The following is an 18911-nucleotide window of genomic DNA, read 5'->3' on the forward strand; positions in this document are numbered from 1 at the left end:
CATTACACTCTACCTCTTCATCCATGTCATTAATATAGAATGTAAAAGGCTGAGGCCCCAGCACTGGTCCTTGCAGCAACCCACTATTCACTGCCTGCCAACTTGAAAATGCCCCATTTATACCCACTCTCTGCTTCCTGTCTGTTATTCGATCCCCTATCTATGCTAATATATTACCCCCAACACCATGAGCCCTTATCTTGCCTATTAATCTTTTATGTGGCACCTTATCAAATGCCTTTTGAAAATCCACATATACTACATCTACTGGTTCCCCTTTATCTACCTTACCAGTTACATCCTCAAAACACTGCAATAAATTTGTCAAACAGGATCTCCCTTTAGTAAAATCAGACTGACTAGTTTTAATCAAACTATGCTTTTCCAAGTGTAATGTTAAGACTTCTTTAATAATAGTTTCCAGCATCTTCCCAATGACTGATGTTAGATTAACTGGCCTGTAGTTCCCTGTTTTCGTTCTACCTCCTTTCTTGAAAAGCGGTGTAACATTTGCCAACTTCCAATCAGACGGGACCATTCCTGAATCTAAGGAATGCTGGAAAATCATAGCCAGCGCATCCACTATCTCTGCAGCTATCTCATTTAGAACCTTAGGGTGTAGGCCATCTGGTCCCAGGGACTTGTCAGATTTTAGTCACTCAGGTTTCTCCAATACTTTTTATTGGCTGATATCAATTTCCTTAATTGCCTCACTCTTTTTATCTCCTAGGTTACTGCCTATTTCTGGTATGGAACTTCTATCTTCTACTGTGAAGAATGACAAAAAATATTTGTTCAATGTCTCTGCCATTTCCTCATTCCCCATGATGATTTCTCCTGGCTCTGCCTCGAAGGGACTAATGTCTACTTTAGCTACTCTCTATTTATGTACTTATAAAAGCTCTTACAATCTGTTTTTATATTGCTGGCTAGTTTACTCTCATTCTTTTTTTCCCCCTTTTTATCAACTTTTTGGTGGCTGGTTTCTAAAACACTCCCAACCCTCAGACGTGCTACTATTTTTTGCAACATTTCAAGCCTCTTCTATTAGTCTAATACACTCCTTAACTTCCTGGGTGAGCCACAGATGGGTCTTTCTTGACGAGTTTTTGTTTTTGAATGGAATGTACTTTAGTTTTTGCTTTGAATTGTTTCTTTAAATGTTTCCCACTGTTCATTTACAGCTATGCCTTCCAGTCAATTTACCCGATTAACTGTACCCAGTTCTCCCCTCATACCTTTGTAATTGGCTTTGTTTAAGTTTAAGATTCTTGTTTGTGATTGAAATGTCAGTGACAGGTTTTCTTGTAGGTACAAAACAGAAGTTTCACTACTTATTGAACAATATTCATTCCATGAAATACTCGTAACACCACTCACACACGCATTCACTTTCACATTCACTCTCAAGAAAAGATATTTAGAAGGTAAAGGGTAGGTTGCACATTACGATCTACCGATTTCTGTGGCGTGGTTTCCCCTTTGCCAATCGCATTTTATATCTGACAGCGAGACACAGGAATGATGTCAGCAAGAAGGCAAGTAGCCAATCACAGTGAAATATTGGCACAGAGCAAACCAAGACGTTGAAATGATTCTTAATTTTAATTTACAGATTGGCAAATAAATGGTTATGATCTGATTAGAGAGAAGCAAAAATAAAGTCAAACAATGAAAAAAGAGGAAAAATAATTATTTTACTTCTAAAGTGTAGAATTTCTTTCATTGTGGAGGAATTTAACATTCCAAAATAGAAATGAGCTCTCTCAGCCAATGATTTCCCGCAGATTGGAATCTTGAGGGAGTGGAGACGGGTCCCTCAACTGTGTCACCAACTGGCAAAATATTGATGGACTGACAGCAACTTCCGGATTTCCAAAATATTCTGTGCATTGGCGGTCCCAGGACTTGCTGTCAATTTCAGTGGAATCATGCTGGCAAAGGGCATGGGTTACACCATCATTACCAACACAAAATCCAGGCTCTTATTGAAATTTTAGTCTCTTACCTTGCATGTTTTCTATTAATTCACAATCTGACTTTTATGCGAAAAGCTTCAGTTGATCAATGCTTTTGAATTGCAGAAAAAAATGGTTCAGGAATGGCTGCAGAATTACTCTGTTGTAGAGCAGCAACTGCTGTCAGTTGTGTGATGGTGGTGCAGTGGTAAGCATGGCTGCCTTCTAAGCAGTTGACCTGGGTTCATTTCCCAATCATCACAATTCTTCCCTTGCACCTGAGGATTAAAAAGGTCCATTCATCAGTCTCATTGTAACCTTTTCTGACAATGGCTGCCCACAAACTCATTTGCAAAATACTACAGACGAATGTTTGCAATGGTGAATTCCATCTGCCAGCAATCCATTACAACCAAGCACCCTAAATTATAAAAATAAAAGCTAAATAATGCTGGTGCTGGAAATTCTCAGCAGATCTGGCAGCAACTGTAGAAATTTGTTTTCACAGCCACTTCTTCCTCAGCGATTGCAGCTCTAACTTATTCCATGTGGATTCCAACTGAAGTTCCGTCCTTCATGTTTTGAATCCACCCAGGATTACAGGATCTCCGAGATATACGATGTTCCTCGGGCTGCTGTTCCCACTGCATTATGAAATCCACACTCAGTGCCCTGTGCTACCACATATACACATTCGACCTGTGTCTCCAGAAGCACCGCCTCACCTTATCTCAAAGCTGTTCTACTCCGCAGTTTCATTTCATCCTTCATCTTATCCGACACATCAACAAAAAACTTTTTTTCTGCCTTTCAGTTAAGGACGCAAGCTCCAGCAGCTGCTGGAGATGAATGTCCCTCCAGATCCATCTTCCCCTTCACTTCCCTCTGACCCTCTCCCTTCTTATCTGACCCATTGCCATGTATTCACAATACTCTCTGACCTTCCATCTATGAATCTGAACATTCTGTACTGAACAAAGGACTCAGTTTTATCCCCTTATGCCCCCACCTCAATGAATTTCACGCCCGGCATGACGTTGAGCTCTTCTTCCATCGCCTTTGCCTCTGGACTCACTTCTTTGACCAACCCCCTGAACAGCAGACCCGTTCACCAGCCTCCAGCATTCTCCCTCCACCTGCACCCCTCCCTCTGGCCTCTTACCCATTCTTGAGCTTTTCATTGAGAACTATCGGCGAGACATCGGCCGTCTCAATTTCTCCACTCCCCTCACTCACTCTGACCTGTCTCCCTCCGAACTTGCTGCACTCCTATCTCTGAGGTCTAATCCTGACATTGTGATCAAACCTGCTGACAAAAGGGTAGTGCTGTTGTTGTCTGGTGTACTGACCTCTACCTTGCAGAGGCTGAGTGCCAACTCTCAGACACTTCTTCCTACCTCCCCCTGGACCATGACCCCACCATCAAGCAACTGTCCACAGGACTGTCACTGACCTCATCTCCTCCGGTGATCTTCCCTCTACAGCTTCCAACCTCATAGTCCAGTAACCCCGGACAGCCCGTTGCTACGTCCTTCCTCATGTCCCCAAACTGGACTGCCCTGTTCCTGCCCCACTGAACTTATTTCTTCCTATATTGACTCTATCCTTTCTGTCCTGGACCAATCTCTTCCCACCTACATCTGTGACTCTTCCAACATTTTGACGATTTCCTGTTTCTTGGCCCTAACTACCTCCTCTTCACTATGGGCGCCCAATCACTTTACACCTCCAATCCCCACCAGGATGGTCTGAGGACTTCCAGTTTCTTCCTTGAACAGAGGCCCAACCAGTCTCCATCCACCATGATCCTCCTCTGCCTGGCTGAACTTGTTCTCACATTGAAAACTTCCCCTTCAACTCCACTCACTTCCTTCAAATAAAAGTTGTTGCTATGGGTACCCGCATGGATCCAATTATTCCTGTAATTTTGTGGGGTATGTTGAACATTCCTTGTTCCAGTCCTACTCCGCCCCCTTCCCCCAACTCTTTTTCCGGTACATTGATGACTGTATCAGTGCCGTTTCCTGCTCCCGCCCCAAGCTAGAAAGCATCATCAACCTGGCTTCCAATTTCCACCCTTCTCTCACCTTCGCATGGTCCATTTCCGATACTTCCCTTCCCTTCCTCAACTTCTCTGTCTTCATCTCTGGGGATAGACTGTCCAAAAATATTCATTATAGGCCCACCCCACACCCACAGCTACCTCAAATACACTACCTCACACCCTGCTTCCTGTAAGGATTCCATTCCATTCCTGCAAATTCTCTGTCTCTGACGCATCTGTTCTGATGATGCAACCTTCCACAACTGTGCTTCTGATATGTCTTCCTTTTCCCTCAACCGAGGACTCCTCCCACTGTGGTTGACAGGGCCCTCAACCGTGTCTATCCTCACCCCTTCCCCTCTCCCACAGAACTGCGACAGGATTCCCCTTGTCCTCACATTCCACCCCACCAGCCTACACATCATCTTCCGCCATTTCTACCACCTCCAGCATGATGCCAGCACCAAACGCGTCTTCCCCTCTCCTGTCAGTATTTTGAAGGGATTGTTCTCTCTGCAATGCCCTGGTTCACTGCTCCATTACCCCCAACACCTCATCCCCTTCCCATGGCACCTTCCTATGCAATCGCAGGAGGTGTGATATCTGCCCTTTTACCTCCTCTTTCCTCACCATCCAATTCCCAATCAGTCCTTTCAAGTGAAGCAGCAATTTACTTGTACATCTTTCAATTTAGTATACTGCATTCGCTGCTCACATTGTGGTCTCCTCTACATTGGGAAGACTGAACGCTGATTGGTGACTGCTTTGCGGAACACCTCGCACAGTCCAAAAGCATGACCCCGAATTTCCAATTGCTTGCAATTTCAACACACCTTCCTGCTCTCATGCCCACATTTCTGTCCTTGGCATGCTCCAGTGTTCCAGTGAACATCAACGGAAGCTCGAGGAACAGCACCTCATTTTCCCATTAGGCACTCTACAGCCTTGTGGACTGAACATTTAGTTTAATAATTTCAGAGCATGACTGTCCATTTTTTTATTGTTATTTTAATTTGGTGTTGTCATTTTTTTGCCATGTGCCTGCCTTAAACTGGATTTTTCATTTTTGTGCTTTTGGCTAGGGCTGTTCATTATTCTGTCATTAACACTCTTTCTGCACTAATGCTTTGTCTTTCACCACAGCATTAGCACACTCTTTTTGTTGTTAGCCCATGACCTCCGTGTCAGTAAATCTCTCTGGCCCTCTGTCCTATCGCACACCTTCCCTTTTGTTCCCTTTTCCCCTCCATGCCCACTTTACTTGCTTAAAACTTATTACATTTCCAACCTTTGTCAGTTCTGATGAAAGGCCACAGACCTGAAATGTTCCTCTGCTTCTCTCTCCACAGATGCTGCCAGACCTGTTGAGTCTTTCCGGTACTTTCTGTTTTTATTAGCCTTAAATCCTATTCAAGTCCATGCAATGTGCTCTCACTGTCCAAAGATATCAAAGTTGGAGCTGAAACCGTCTCCTGGGAATAAAACAGTGCACGTTAAGCAGATGGAAGCTTTTGCTGTATTACTGGGGATTTTCTAGTTGCAGTCTGGGAATTAGTCCCAGAGAGATCCAAGGTTGATTTTATCGCAAAAATGTGAAAAGATTCCCAAATTGAGCCTTTACATACTTTGCATGAATTGATTTGGCTGTGAGCATTTTGTTGCAGGTTTTTCTGACAGTGATGAAACAATGTTGCTCCCGGTAATATTCTGATAATTGTAAGGCTTATTAGAGAATATCTAAGAGACTGTCAGTTAGGATAACAGGAGTTCATCTTGCATCCATGGCTTCCACCTACACTCTATCACCGTGCTAAATGGGATAGATTTCAAACAGATCTAACAACATAAAACTGGTCATCCATGAGACGCTGTGGGCCATCTGCAGCAGCAGAATTGTACTCAACCATAATCTTTAACCTCATGGCCCAGAATATCCCCCGCTTACCATTATCATCAAGCTGGTGGATCAACCATGATTCAATGAAGACTGCAGTAGGGCATGCCAGGAGCAGCACCAGGCATACCTCAAAATGAGGTGGCAACCTGGTGAAGCTGCAACCCAGGACTACTTGCACGCCAGACAGTGTAAGCAGCATGCGATAAAGAGAACTAAGTGATCCCATAACCAACGGAACAGATCTAAGCTCTGCATTCCTGCCACATCAAGTTGAGAATGGTGGTGGACTAAAACAAATTACTGGAGGAGGTGGCTCCACATATATCCCCATCCTCAATGATGGGGGAGCCCAGCACATTTTCAACAATCTTCAGCCAGAAGTGCTGAGTAGATGATCCATCTCCGCTTCCTCCTGAAGTCCCCAGCATCACAGATGCCAGTCTTCAACCAATTCGATTCACTCCGTGTGATATCAAGAAACAGCTGAAGGCTCTAGATACTGCAAAGACTATGGGCCCTGACAATATTCTGGCAATAGTACTGAAGACTTCTGCTCCAGAACTTGTTGCCCTCCTAGCCAAGCTGTTCCTGTACAGATACAACACTGGCATCCATCCAGCAATGTGGAAAATTGCCCAGGTATGTCCTGTACACAAAAAGCAGGACAAATCCAACCCAGCCAATTATCGCCCCATCATTCTACTCTCAATCATCAATAAAGTGATGGAAAGTGTCGTCAACAGTGCTATCAAATGGCACTTGCTTAGCAATAACCTGCTCAGTGACACTCAGTTTGGTTTCTGCTAGGGCCACTCAGCTCCTGATCTCATTACAGCCTTGATTCAAACATGGACAAAAGAGCTGAACTCAAGACGTGAGGTGAGAGTGACTGCCCTTGACATCAAAGTAGCATTTGACGGAGTATGGCATCAAGGAGCCCCAGCAAATCTGGAGTCAGTGGGAATCAGGGAAAAACTCTCCACTGGTTGGAGTCAAAGGAAGATGTTGTGGTTGTTGGGGGGTCAATCATCTCAGCTCCAGGACATCACTGCAGGATTTCCTCAGGGTAGTGTCCAAGGCCCAACCATCTTCAGCTGCTTAATCAAAGTTCTTCCTTCAATCATAAGGTCAGAAGTGGGATGTTCGCTGATGATTGCACAATGTTTAGCACCATTCGCAACTCCTCAGAAACTGAGGCAGTCCGTGCAGAAATGTAGCAAGTCTTAAACAACATTCAGGCATGGGCAGATAAGTGGCAAGCAACATTCATGCCACACAAGAGCCAGGTAATGACTATCTCAAACAAGAGAGAATCCAACCATCGCCCTTTCACATTCTATAGCATTACCATCACTGAATTCCCCACGATCAACATCCTCGGTGGTTACCATTGAACAGAAACTGAACTGCAGTAGCCATATAAATACAATGGCTACAAGAGCAGGTCAGAGACTAGGAATCCTGCAGTGAGTAACTCACCTGCTGACTTCCTAACGCCGATATTCCATCTACAAGGCACAAGTCAGGAGTGTGATGGAATGCTCTCCACTTGCCTGGATGGGTGCAGCTTCAACAACACTCAAGAAGCTCGACACCATCCAGGACAAAGCAGCCCGCTTGATTGGCACCCCATCCACAAACATTCATTCCCTCCATCACTGACGCACACTAGCTGCAATGTGTACCATTTACAAGATGCACTGCAGCAACATACCAAGGCTCCTGAGAGAGCAGCTTCCAAACCCATGACCTCGACCACCTAGAAGGACAAGGGCATCAGATGCATGGGAACATCACCACCTGCAAGCTCCTCTTCAAGTCAAACACCATCCTGACCTGGAACTATATCACCATTCCTTCACTGTCATTGGGCCAAAATCCTGGAATTCCCTTCCTAATAGCACTGTGGGTGTACCAACCAACTGCAACAAGAAGGCAGCTCACCACCACCTTCTCAAGTGCAATTAGGGATGGGCAATAAAAGCTGGCCTAGCCAGCGATGCCCATATCCCATGAATGAATAAAAAAGAACAGGAGATTATATTCAGATTCTATTACATCACTTCCTGTGATACTGTTCACAGACTATTTACATATTCTGCCCAGTAACAACCCTATCTTACATTATACTGCGCATGCCATTTCCTCGAAGAAAGCTGCCCACTATGATCTACCGATCTCCGTGGTGATGTTTGCCCTTTCTTGATGGCAGTTTATATCTCTCATCGAGTCACATTAGTGATATCAGCAAGAAGGTAAGCAGCCAATCACACTGAAGTATTTACACAGAGCAAACCAAGAAGTTGAAAACATTTTTAATTTAAATTTTCAGATAGGAAAATAAATAGTTATGAATACGTTAATAAGAAGCTAAAATATATTTTAAAAACTAAAAAAAGAAGATAAATAATTATTTTACTTATAAAGTGTCGAAATTCTGTCATTATGGAACAATTTGACATTTCACAAATACAAATTAGCTCTCAGGGCCAATTAGGGTGTTTTGCATTCTATATGAATTTGGTACGCCATTAAATAGCCAGTTACACCTCATCCAATAAGGTGTGATTTTTGCAAGGGTTTTTACAGTGAGATGAACAGTGCAAGGGTGGAATTTCTCATCAATTCATATGATTTCCCATTGATTGCAGTCTTCCATGGCTCAGGTACGGTTACCATATGGCATCCCCTCTGGAGAAAATTAGACACAGTGTGATGGAAACCACTCCTGTCAAAAAGACATATATTAGTTTTGTCATATGGAACAATATTATTTGAATATTTATTGGACATTGAACATAACTTGGTTTAAAAGAGCACTGAACAGTGGCTGAAAACATGACTGCACCTTTGCATTCTAAAAGACAGGTGCATTGAGAGACAATAGGAGTAGCCCTGATCCAATTAACGAGATGGGTTTTGTCAATACTGAGGATCAAAAGACATTGAGACCAATTAAATGTATAAGAGCCTGTATTTCACCCCCCTCCTGAGCGTGTCTGGTAAGCTGTGAGGAATCCACAAACATCACAAGGGAGGCTGTCTCAAGCAAAAAACTAGCCACATGACTAACCTGCTGGCCAACCTGGAGTTAATTGAATTGTGTTCACAGAACAGAAAGGAAGAGAGTGCAATTGAACTTCAAGAAGAGAGCACCTCTCCCTCTCTCTCTCTCTCTCTCACGCAAAGTTCCAGGGACCCACAGAAGTAACTTAAGCCTCAAGGCGGAAGACCAGCGAAACAAGTGGAAGTGTACACTGGGCCCCAATGAGAACTGCAAGACTTAACTTCAATCAAAGACTTTATATCCAACCCAAAAGCAGTAACTCAACTCCATCTATTACTTTAAACCTTTCAGCTTTAATTCTTTCTCCTCCTCCGTCTCTATTTGCATGTGTGTTTATCCCGTATGCATGTAAACGTGGTTCTGTCGTGTATTTTTATTACTTTTAACTGAGTTCGAATTTTAAGGTTAATAAACTTACACCTTCCTTTTTTAAATCTGAAAAAACCTGTCTGGTTGATTTCTTTGCTATTACAATTAGAGAGCAGTGAGCAAGGATTTACTGAGGGGAAGCTAAAAACACTGTTTTTAAAAGTTGAGCCCTGTTACAGCCAAACCAGGAAAAGTCTGAGAGGGGAGCCCTAGACCCCTTCCTTACCTGATCGTAACACACAATGACAGCAATGTCTGGATTTCCATGGTATTCTGTGCATATGACTCCCAAGCTTGCTGTCAATTTCAGTAGAGTTATGCTGGCAAACGGTGACAGTTACATCATTATTACTAACACAAAATCTAGTCCTTGTTGACATTTCAGTCTCTTACCTTGCATGTTTTCAATTATCCATCCAAATGACTTTTATACGAAAAGTTCAGTTCATCAATGCTTTTGAATTGTAGAAACAAAAAGATCCTTCAGGGAAGGTTGCAGAATTACTCTGTTGTATGTTACCGACAGCTAGAAATTGGTGTGGAAGGATCTCACTGTTCACCTTCTAACTGACAGCAATTATGTTTTGTTTAATGATGAATTGACCACTGAGTGTTTTACTGACCATATAAAAAGACAGTGACAGGGTTTTCTTGCAGGTTTAAAACAGAAGATTCATTACTGATGAGACAATATTCATTCCCTGAAATGCTCGCAACACCACTCACGCATGCATTCCCTCTCACATTCACTCTCAAACAAAGATGGTTAGAAGGTAAAGGGTAAGGGTTCAAGTGGTAGGTGTTCGTGGTTTACGGTAAACCTGTTGATTCTTCTAAGTAGGACAGTTATTTTTCAGGTGCAGGCCTGGGTATTTATTTTCTTGATCTTTTTATAAATTTCCGGTGATTTCAGACAGGAGGTGTTGGTCACTTTCAGTTCTTTACTTCACCAAGTTGAAATGTAGAATTAGCGGGGCTTCTTCTTGTTTAGGCTGGATTTTTCCACAGCCCTTGGCTGGACTGTTTTTCTGTGATGTTGGTGAGATCTCTCCCAGCTATGTATGTGAAGATGAAACAATCCACTTGTCTGCTTACAACCTTTTCAGACAATGGCTGCCCATTAGCTCTGCTGAGCCATCTCATTTTTAAGGAGCTGCAGATGAATGCTTTTAATGAGAACATCTATCTGCCAGCAATCGACGACAACCAAACAGGCATTACAGTGACACAAGTCCATAAAATGAGCTCGCACTGTCCAAAGATATCAGTCTGAGGTGCAACCGTGTTCTGTGAATGAAACCTGTTGGCAGCCACGGTCAGAACAAGTTCCAATCAGACTCATGAGTGAATCATTTCATCCTCCTCAAATAAATGGTAAGAAATGTGATGGCTGGGAATTGAACCCAAGTCAACTGTTTGGAAGGCAACCATGCTTACCACTGCACCACCATCACACAGGTGGCAACTGCCTTGACTATACAGCAGTGTAATTCTGCAGTCCGCTCTGAAGCATTTTTTTCCCTGCAATTCAACAGCATCGATAAACTGAATAAAACAGTACACGTTCAGAGGAGGCTTCAGCATCAACATTGGTTTGCTTCTAGTTGATGTCTAAAAATTTGTCCCTGAGGGATCCAAGGTTGACTTTGTTACAAAAATGTGAAAAGAATCACCAAAAGAGCCATTACACACTTTGCAAGAAGCCTGAATTGATTTGGCTGTGATCATTTTGCTGCAGCTTTTTCTGACAGTGACAAAGCAATGGCGCTCGCCGCTGACCTCAAAGAAAGCTGCACATTTTCATCTACTGATCTCTGTGGTGTGGTTTCCCTGTTCTGGATGGCAGTTTATCTCTGACAGCGAGTCACAATAGTGATGTCAGCAAGACGGTAAGCAGCCGATCATACTGAAGTATTCACACAGAGCAAACCAAGAAGTTGAAATGATCCTTAATTTTAATTTTCAGATTGGAAAATAAGTGGTTACTTTACTTATACAGCACTGAAACGGGCCCTTCAGCCCACCAAGTCTGTGCTGATCATCAACCATCCATTTCTACTAATCCTATATTAAACCCATTACACTCTCACATCCCCTACCACCTACACTAGGGGTAATTTATAATGGTCAATTTACTTATCAACCTGCAAGTCTTTGGCTATGGGAGGAAACCAGAGAAAACCCACACAGTCACAGGGAGAACTTGCAAACTCCACACAATCAGTACCCAGAATCAAACCCAGGTCATTAGAGCTGTGAGGCTGCAGTGCTAACCACTGCGCCACTATGCCACGTTATGATTTGGTTAAGAGAGAAGCTAAAATAAAGTTAAACAATTTAAAAAGAGGAACAATAATAATTTTAATTCTAAATTGTGGATTTGTATCATTATGGAGGAATTTAACATTCCACAAATATAAATGAGCTCTCTTGGCCAATGACAGTGTTTTGCAGTGTAAATGATTTTAATAGGCCATTATATACCCAGTTACTCCTCAAAAAGGTGTGACTTTTTCAAGGGTTTTTACAGTGAGATGAACAGCGTAAGAGTGGATGTTTTCATCACTTCATATGATTTCCCACAGACTGCAGTCTTGGGCGAGTGGAGATGGGTCCCTCAACTGCGCCTCCATCGGGCGAAATATTGAACAATTGACTGCGACCTTCGGAATTACAAAATATTCTGTCCCCAGAACTTGCTGTCAATTTCAGTGGAGTCATGCTGGCAAAGGGTGACAGATACACCATCATTACCAACACAAAATCCAGGCACTAATTGAAATTTCAGTCTCTTACCTTGCACGTTTTTTGTTATCTGGCTATCTGGCTTTTCTGTGAAAGTTTCAGTACATAAATGCTTTTGAATTGCAGAAAAAAGCCTCAGTGCAGGCTGCAGAATTATTCTGCTGTAAAGCAGCAGCTGCTATCAGTTGTGTGATGGTGATGCAGTGTTAAGCATGGTTGTCTTCCACGCAGTTGACCTGGGTTCAATTCCAAGCCATCACATTTCTTACTGTTGTTGCAGGATGAAAAGATCTACTCATCTTTCGGATTGTAGCCTAATCTGACAATGGCTGCCCATGAGCTTCATTTAACAAGCCCACTTGCAATGTGCCACAGATGAAGGCTTGCAATGACAAAGTCTGTCTGCCAGCAATTCATTACAATCTAGCAGCCTAAATGGCTCCCCAAGTCCATGCAATTAGCTCTCACTGTCCAAAGCTATTAAAGTTGGAGCTGCAACTGTCTCCTGGGAATAAAACAGTGCATGTTCAGCAGATGGAGGCTTTTGCTGCAACATTGGGGATTTTCCAGTCACAGTCTGGAATTGGTTCCTGAAAGATCCAAGATTGACTTTATCGCAAGAATGTAAAAAGAATCTTCAATTGAGCCTTTGCACACTTTGCAAGAGACCTGAATTGATTTAATAGAACATAGAACAGTACAGCACAGTACAGGCCCTTCGGCCCATGATGTTGTGCCGAACCTTTAACCTACTCTAAGATCAGACTAATTACCGACACTTCATTCTACTATCATCCATGTACCTATCCAAGAGTCGCTTAAATGCCCCTAATGTATCTGCTTCTACTACCACCGCTGGCAGCGCATTCCACGCACCCACCACTCTCTGTGTAAAGAACCTACCTCTGACATCTCCCCGAAACCTTCCTCCAGTCACCTTAAAATTATGTCCCCTGGTGATAGCCCTTTCCACCCTGGGAAAAAGTCTCTGACTATCCACTCTATCTATGCCTCTCATCATCTTGTACCCCTCTATCAAGTCACCTCTCATCCTTCTTCGCTCCAATGAGAAAAGCCCTAGCTCCCTCAATCTTTCTTCGTAGGACATGCCCTCCAGTCCAGGCAGCAACCTGGTAAATCTCCTCTGCACCCTCTCTAAAGCTTCCACATCCTTCCTATAATGAGGCGACGAGAACTGAACACAATATTCCAAGTGTGGTCGAACCAGGGCCTTATAGAGCTGCAGCATAACTTCGCGGCTCTTAAACTCAATCCCCCTGTTAATGAAAGCCAACACACCATACGCCTTCTTAACAACCCTATCAACTTGGGTGGCAACTTTGAGCGATCTATGGACATGGACCCCAAGATCCCTCTGTTCCTCCACAGTACCAAGAATCCTATCTTTAAGCCTGTATTCCGCATTCAAATTCGACCTTCCAAAATGAATCACTTCACAGCTTTTCCAGGTTGAACTCCATCTGCCACTTCTCAGCCCAGCTCTGCATCCTGTCAATGTCCCGTTGCAACCTACAACAGCCTTCCACACTATCCACAACTCCAGCAACCTTCGTGTCATCGGCAAACTTGCTAACCTAGCCTTCCACTTCCTCATCCAAGTCATTTATAAAAATCACAAAGAGCAGAGGTCCCAGAACAGATCCTTGTGGAACACCACTGGTCACCGAGCTCCATGCTGAATACTTTCCATCTACTACCACCCTCTGTCTTCTATGGGCCAGCCAATTTTGTATCAGACAGCCAACTTTCCCTGAATCCCATGCCTCCTTACTTTCTGAATGAGCCTACCATGGGGAACCTTATCAAATGCCTTGCTAAAATCCATATACACCATATCCACTGCTCTTCCTTTATCAATGTGTTTTGTCACATCTTCAAAGAATTCAATAAGGCTTGTGAGGCACGACCTGCCCCTCACAAAGCCAAGCTGACTGTCTCTAATCAAATCATGCTTTTCCAAATAATCATAAATCCTGTCCCTCAGAATCCTCTCCAATAATTTGCCCACTAGCGACGTAAGACTGACTGGTCTATAATTCCCAGGGTTATCCCTATTCCCTTTCTTGAACAAGGGAACAACATTTGCAACCCTCCAATCATCCGGTACTACTCCAGTGGACAGTGAGGATGCAAAGATCATCGCCAAAGGCGCAGCAATCTCTTCCCTCGCTTCCCGTCATATCCTTGGGTATATCCCGTCTGGCCCCGGGGACTTATCTGTCCTCATATCATTCAAAATTTCCAGCACATCCTCCCTCTTACCCTCAACCTGTTCGAGCATATCAGCCTGTTCCACGCTGTCCTCACAAACGACCAGGTCCCTCTCACTGGTGAATACTGAAGCAAAGTATTCATTTAGGACCTCCCCTACCTCCTCCGACTCCAGGCACAAGTTCCCTCCACTATCCCTGATCGGCCCTACCGTCACTCTAGCCATCCTCTTGTTCCTCACATAAGTGTAGAACGCCTTGGGCTTTTCCTTAATCCTACCCGCCAAGACATTTTCATGTCCCCTTCTAGCTCTCCTAAGTCCATTCTTCAGTTCCTTCCTGGCCACCTTGTAACCCTCTAGAGCCCTGTCTGATCCTTGCTTCCTCATCCTTAAGTAAGCTTCCTTCTTCCTCTTGACTAGCTGTTCCACCTCTCTTGTCATCCAAGGTTCCTTCACCCTCCCATCCCTTCCCTGCCTCATCGGGACAAACCTATCCAGCAGTCGCAGCAAGTGCTCCCTAAACAACCTCCACATTTCTGTCATGCAGTTCCCTGAGAACATCTGTTCCCAATTTATGCTCCCCAGTTCCTGCCTAATAGCATTGTAATTCCCCCTCCCCCAATTAAATATTTTCCCATCCCGTCTGCTCCTGTCCCTCTCCATGACTATAGTAAAGGTCAGGGAGTTGTGATCACTATCACCGAAATGGTCTCCCACCGATAGATCTGCCACCTGACCTGGTTCATTGCCAAGCACCAAGTCCAACATAGTCTCCCCTCTAGTCGGCCTATCTACATATTGAGTCAGGAAACCTTCCTGGACACACCTGACAAAAACTGCTCCATCCAAACTATTTGCACTAAGGAGGTTCCAATCAATATTAGGGAAGTTGAATATTTGTCTGTGAGCATTTTGGTGCAGGTTTTTCTGACAGTGGTGAAGCAATGTTGCTCCCATAATATTCTGATAATTGTAAGGCTTATTAGAGAACAGCTAAGAGACTGTCAGTTTTGAAAACAGGAGTTTATTTACACACATCTTGCATCCATGGCTTCCACTTACACTTTACACGAGGTTCTATACAGATTCTATTACATCCCATCCTGTGATGATGCTCACAGATTATTTCCATATTCTGCCCAGTAACAACCCTATCTTACAATACACTGCACCCGCTGTTTCCTGGAAGAAAGCTGCCCACTATGATCTACCGATCTCCGTGGCGATGTTTGCCCTTTCTTGACGGCAGTTTATATCTCTCATCGAGTCACAGCAGTGATGTCAGCAAGAAGGTAAGCAGCCAATCACACTGAAGTATTCACACAGAGCAAACCAAGAAGTTGAAAACATCTTTAATTTAAATTTTCAGATAGGAAAATAAATGGTTATGAATACATTAAGAAGTTGTTAAAATAAATTAAAAGTTAAAGAAGATAAATAATTCTTTTACTTATGAAGTGAAGAAATACTATTACTATGGAGCAATTTAACATTCCACAATGACAAATTAGCTCTCAGGGCCAATCAGGGTGTTTTGCCTTCTATATGAATTTGCTATGCCATTAAATAGCCAGTTACACCTCATCCAATAAGGTGTGATTTTTGCAAAGGTTTTTACAGTGGGATGAACAGTGCAAGAGTGGAATTTCTCGTCAATTCATATGATTTCCCATTGGTTACATTCTTCCAGGGCTCGGGTATGGTTACCATACAACGTCCCATCTGGAGAAAATTAGACACAGTGACAGCAATGTCTGGATTTCCATGGTTATTCTGTGCATATGACTCCTGGGCTTGTTTTCAATCTCAGTGGAGTTATGCTGGCAAATGGTGACAGTTACATCATTATTACCACCACAAAATCTAGTCCTTGTGGAAATTTCAGTCTCTTACCTTGCGTGTTTTCTATTATCCGTCTATCTGACTTTTCGATGAAAGGTTCAGTTTATCAATGCTTTTGAATTGCAGAAGGAAAATGATGCTTCAGGCAGACTGCAGAATTACTCTGCTGTATGTTACGGACAGCTGGTAATAGGTGTGAGTTTTTCCAACTGTTCACCTCCTAAATGACCACAATCATGTTTTGTTTAATGATGAGTTGGTCCCTGAGTGTTTTACTTGCCATATGAACAGACACAAGGACACAACACAAGAACACAAGAAATAGGAGCAGAAGTAGACCATATGGCCCATCGAGCTGGCTCCGTCATTCAGTACGATCATGGCTGACCTTGTGCTTCAGTTCCTCTTTCCTGCCCACTTCTTATATCCCTTGATTCCCAGTAAGACCAAAATTCTATCTATTCCATCCTTAAATGTATTCAATTATGGAACATCCACAACTTTCAGGAACCAATTCCAAAAATTCACAACCCTTTGAGTGTAGTAATTTCTCCTCATCTCAGTCCTGAATGATTGGCCCCTTATTCTGAGACTGTGTCCCAGTGTTATCGATACCCCGACCAGTGGAAACAATCTCTCAGCTTCGACATTATCAGGCCCTTTCAGAATCTTGTATGTCTCAATTAGATCACATCTCATTCTTCTGAACTCCAGGGAATATAGGCCCAATTTACTCAGCCTCTCATCATAGGACAGCCCCCTCCTCCCAGGGACCAACTTAGTCAATCTTTCCTGCACTATCTACAAAGCACGTATATTCTTTCATAAATGTGGAGACCAAAACTGCACACAGTATTCCAGGTGCCAGCTCAGCATAGCCCAGTACAATTTTAGCAAGACTTCTTTATTCCTAATCTCCAATCCCCTTGCAATAAAGGCCAACATGACATCTACCTTCCTAATAGCCTACTGCACCTGCATGTTAACTTTATGCATTCCTTGTATGAGTACCTCCAACGTCTCTATGAAGATCAATACTTAGCAGTTTCACACCTTTTAAAAAATATTCTGCTTTTCTATTTTTACGACCAAAGTGAACAACTTCACACTTCCTACAGTATACTCCATTTGCCATCATGTTGCCCACTCACTTAACTGGTCTAATTCTCTTTGCAGCCTCTCTATGTCCACCCCGCAACTTACCTTTCCACCAAGCTTTGTGTCATCAGCAAACTTAGATACATTACTCTCTGCCTCTTCATCCATGTCATTAATATAAACTGTAAAAAGCTGAAGCCCCAGCACTGATCCTTGCGGCACCCCACTATTCACTGCCTGCCAACTTGACAATGCCCCATTTATGCCCATTCTCTGCTTCCTGTCTCTTACCCGATCCTCTATCCATGTTAATATATTACCCCCAACACCATGAACCCTTATCTTGCCTATTAATCTTTTATGTGGCACCTTATCGAATGCCTTTTGAAAATCCAGGTATACTACATCTACTGGTTCCCCTTTATCTAACCTACCAGTTACAGCCTTAAAAAATGCTAATAAATTTGTCAAACAGGATCTCTCTTTAGTAAAACAAGACTGACTTGTTCTAATCATACTATGCTTTTTCAAGTGCAATGTTAAGACTTCTTTAATAACAGTTTCCAGCATCTTCCCAATGAGTGATGTTAGGCTAACTGGCCTGAGGCTCCCTGTTTCGTCTTTGCCTCCTTTCTTGAAAAGTGGTGTAACAATTGCCAACTTTCAAGTGAACGGGACCATTCCTGAATCTAATGATTTTTGGAAAATCATAGCCAGCGCAACAACTATCTCTGCATCTATCTCTTTTAGAACCCTAGGGTGGAGGCCATCTGGTCCTGGGGACTTGTCAGATTTTAAAAAATATTCACAGAGAACAAACCAAGAAGTTGGAATGAATCTTAATTTTAAATTTCAGATTGGAAAGTAACTGGTTATGATTTGATTAAGAGAGAAGCTAAAATAAAGTCAAACAATTAAAAAGAAGAAAAATAATTATTTTACTTATAATTTGTAGAATTTGTATTATTGTGGAGGCTCTCTCAGCCAATGATTCCCCACAGATTGTAGTCTTGGGGGAGTGGAAACGGGTCCCTCAACTGTGTCTCCATCTGGTGAAATATTGACGGACAGCAACTTCTGGATTTCTAAAATATTCTGTGTATCGACAATCCCAGAACTTGCTGTCAATTTCAGTGGAGTCATGCTGGCAAAGGGTGAGAGTTACACCATCATAACCAACACAAAATCCAGGCTCTTATTGAAATTTTAGTCTCTTACCTTGCATGTTTTCTATGATCTCACAATCTGAATTTTATGCGAAAGCTTCAGTTCATCAATGCTTCTGAATTGCAGAAAAAAATGGTTCAGGGGTGACTGCAGAATTACTCTGCTGTAGAGCAGCAGCTGTTATCAGTTGTGTGACAGTGGTGCAGTGGTAAGCATGGCTGCTTTCCAAGCAGTTGACCTGGGTTCAATTCCCAGCCGTCACATTTATTTGAAGATAAAAAGATCCACTTATCAGTCTCAGTGTAACCTGTTACGACAATGGCTGCTCCCAAACTTCATTTGACAGCCTCATTTGCAAAGTGCCACAGATGAATGCTTGTAATAGCAAATTCCATCTACTAGCAATCCATTATAATCTAGCAGCCAAATTACAAAAATAAAAGCAAAATACTGCCGTTGCTGGAAATTCTCAGCAGGTCTGGCGGCATCTG

General features: G+C 42.9%; 3 non-coding genes across 3 annotated transcripts; 2 read left to right on the forward strand and 1 right to left on the reverse strand.

Moving 5' to 3' along the window:
* Nucleotides 1-2149: 2149 nt before the first annotated feature.
* trnar-ucu (transfer RNA arginine (anticodon UCU)) lies at nt 2150-2221 on the forward strand. The gene has a single exon. It is a non-coding gene; the product is annotated as a tRNA-Arg (tRNA).
* An 8496-nt stretch (nt 2222-10717) lies between these two features.
* Nucleotides 10718-10789, reverse strand: trnag-ucc (transfer RNA glycine (anticodon UCC)). The gene has a single exon. It is a non-coding gene; the product is annotated as a tRNA-Gly (tRNA).
* A 7822-nt stretch (nt 10790-18611) lies between these two features.
* trnag-ucc (transfer RNA glycine (anticodon UCC)) lies at nt 18612-18683 on the forward strand. Its single transcript has one exon. It is a non-coding gene; the product is annotated as a tRNA-Gly (tRNA).
* The last annotated feature ends 228 nt before the right edge of the window (nt 18684-18911 follow it).

This window comes from Heterodontus francisci, chromosome 36, assembly GCF_036365525.1.
Source record: "Heterodontus francisci isolate sHetFra1 chromosome 36, sHetFra1.hap1, whole genome shotgun sequence".
Taxonomy (NCBI): domain Eukaryota; kingdom Metazoa; phylum Chordata; class Chondrichthyes; order Heterodontiformes; family Heterodontidae; genus Heterodontus; species Heterodontus francisci.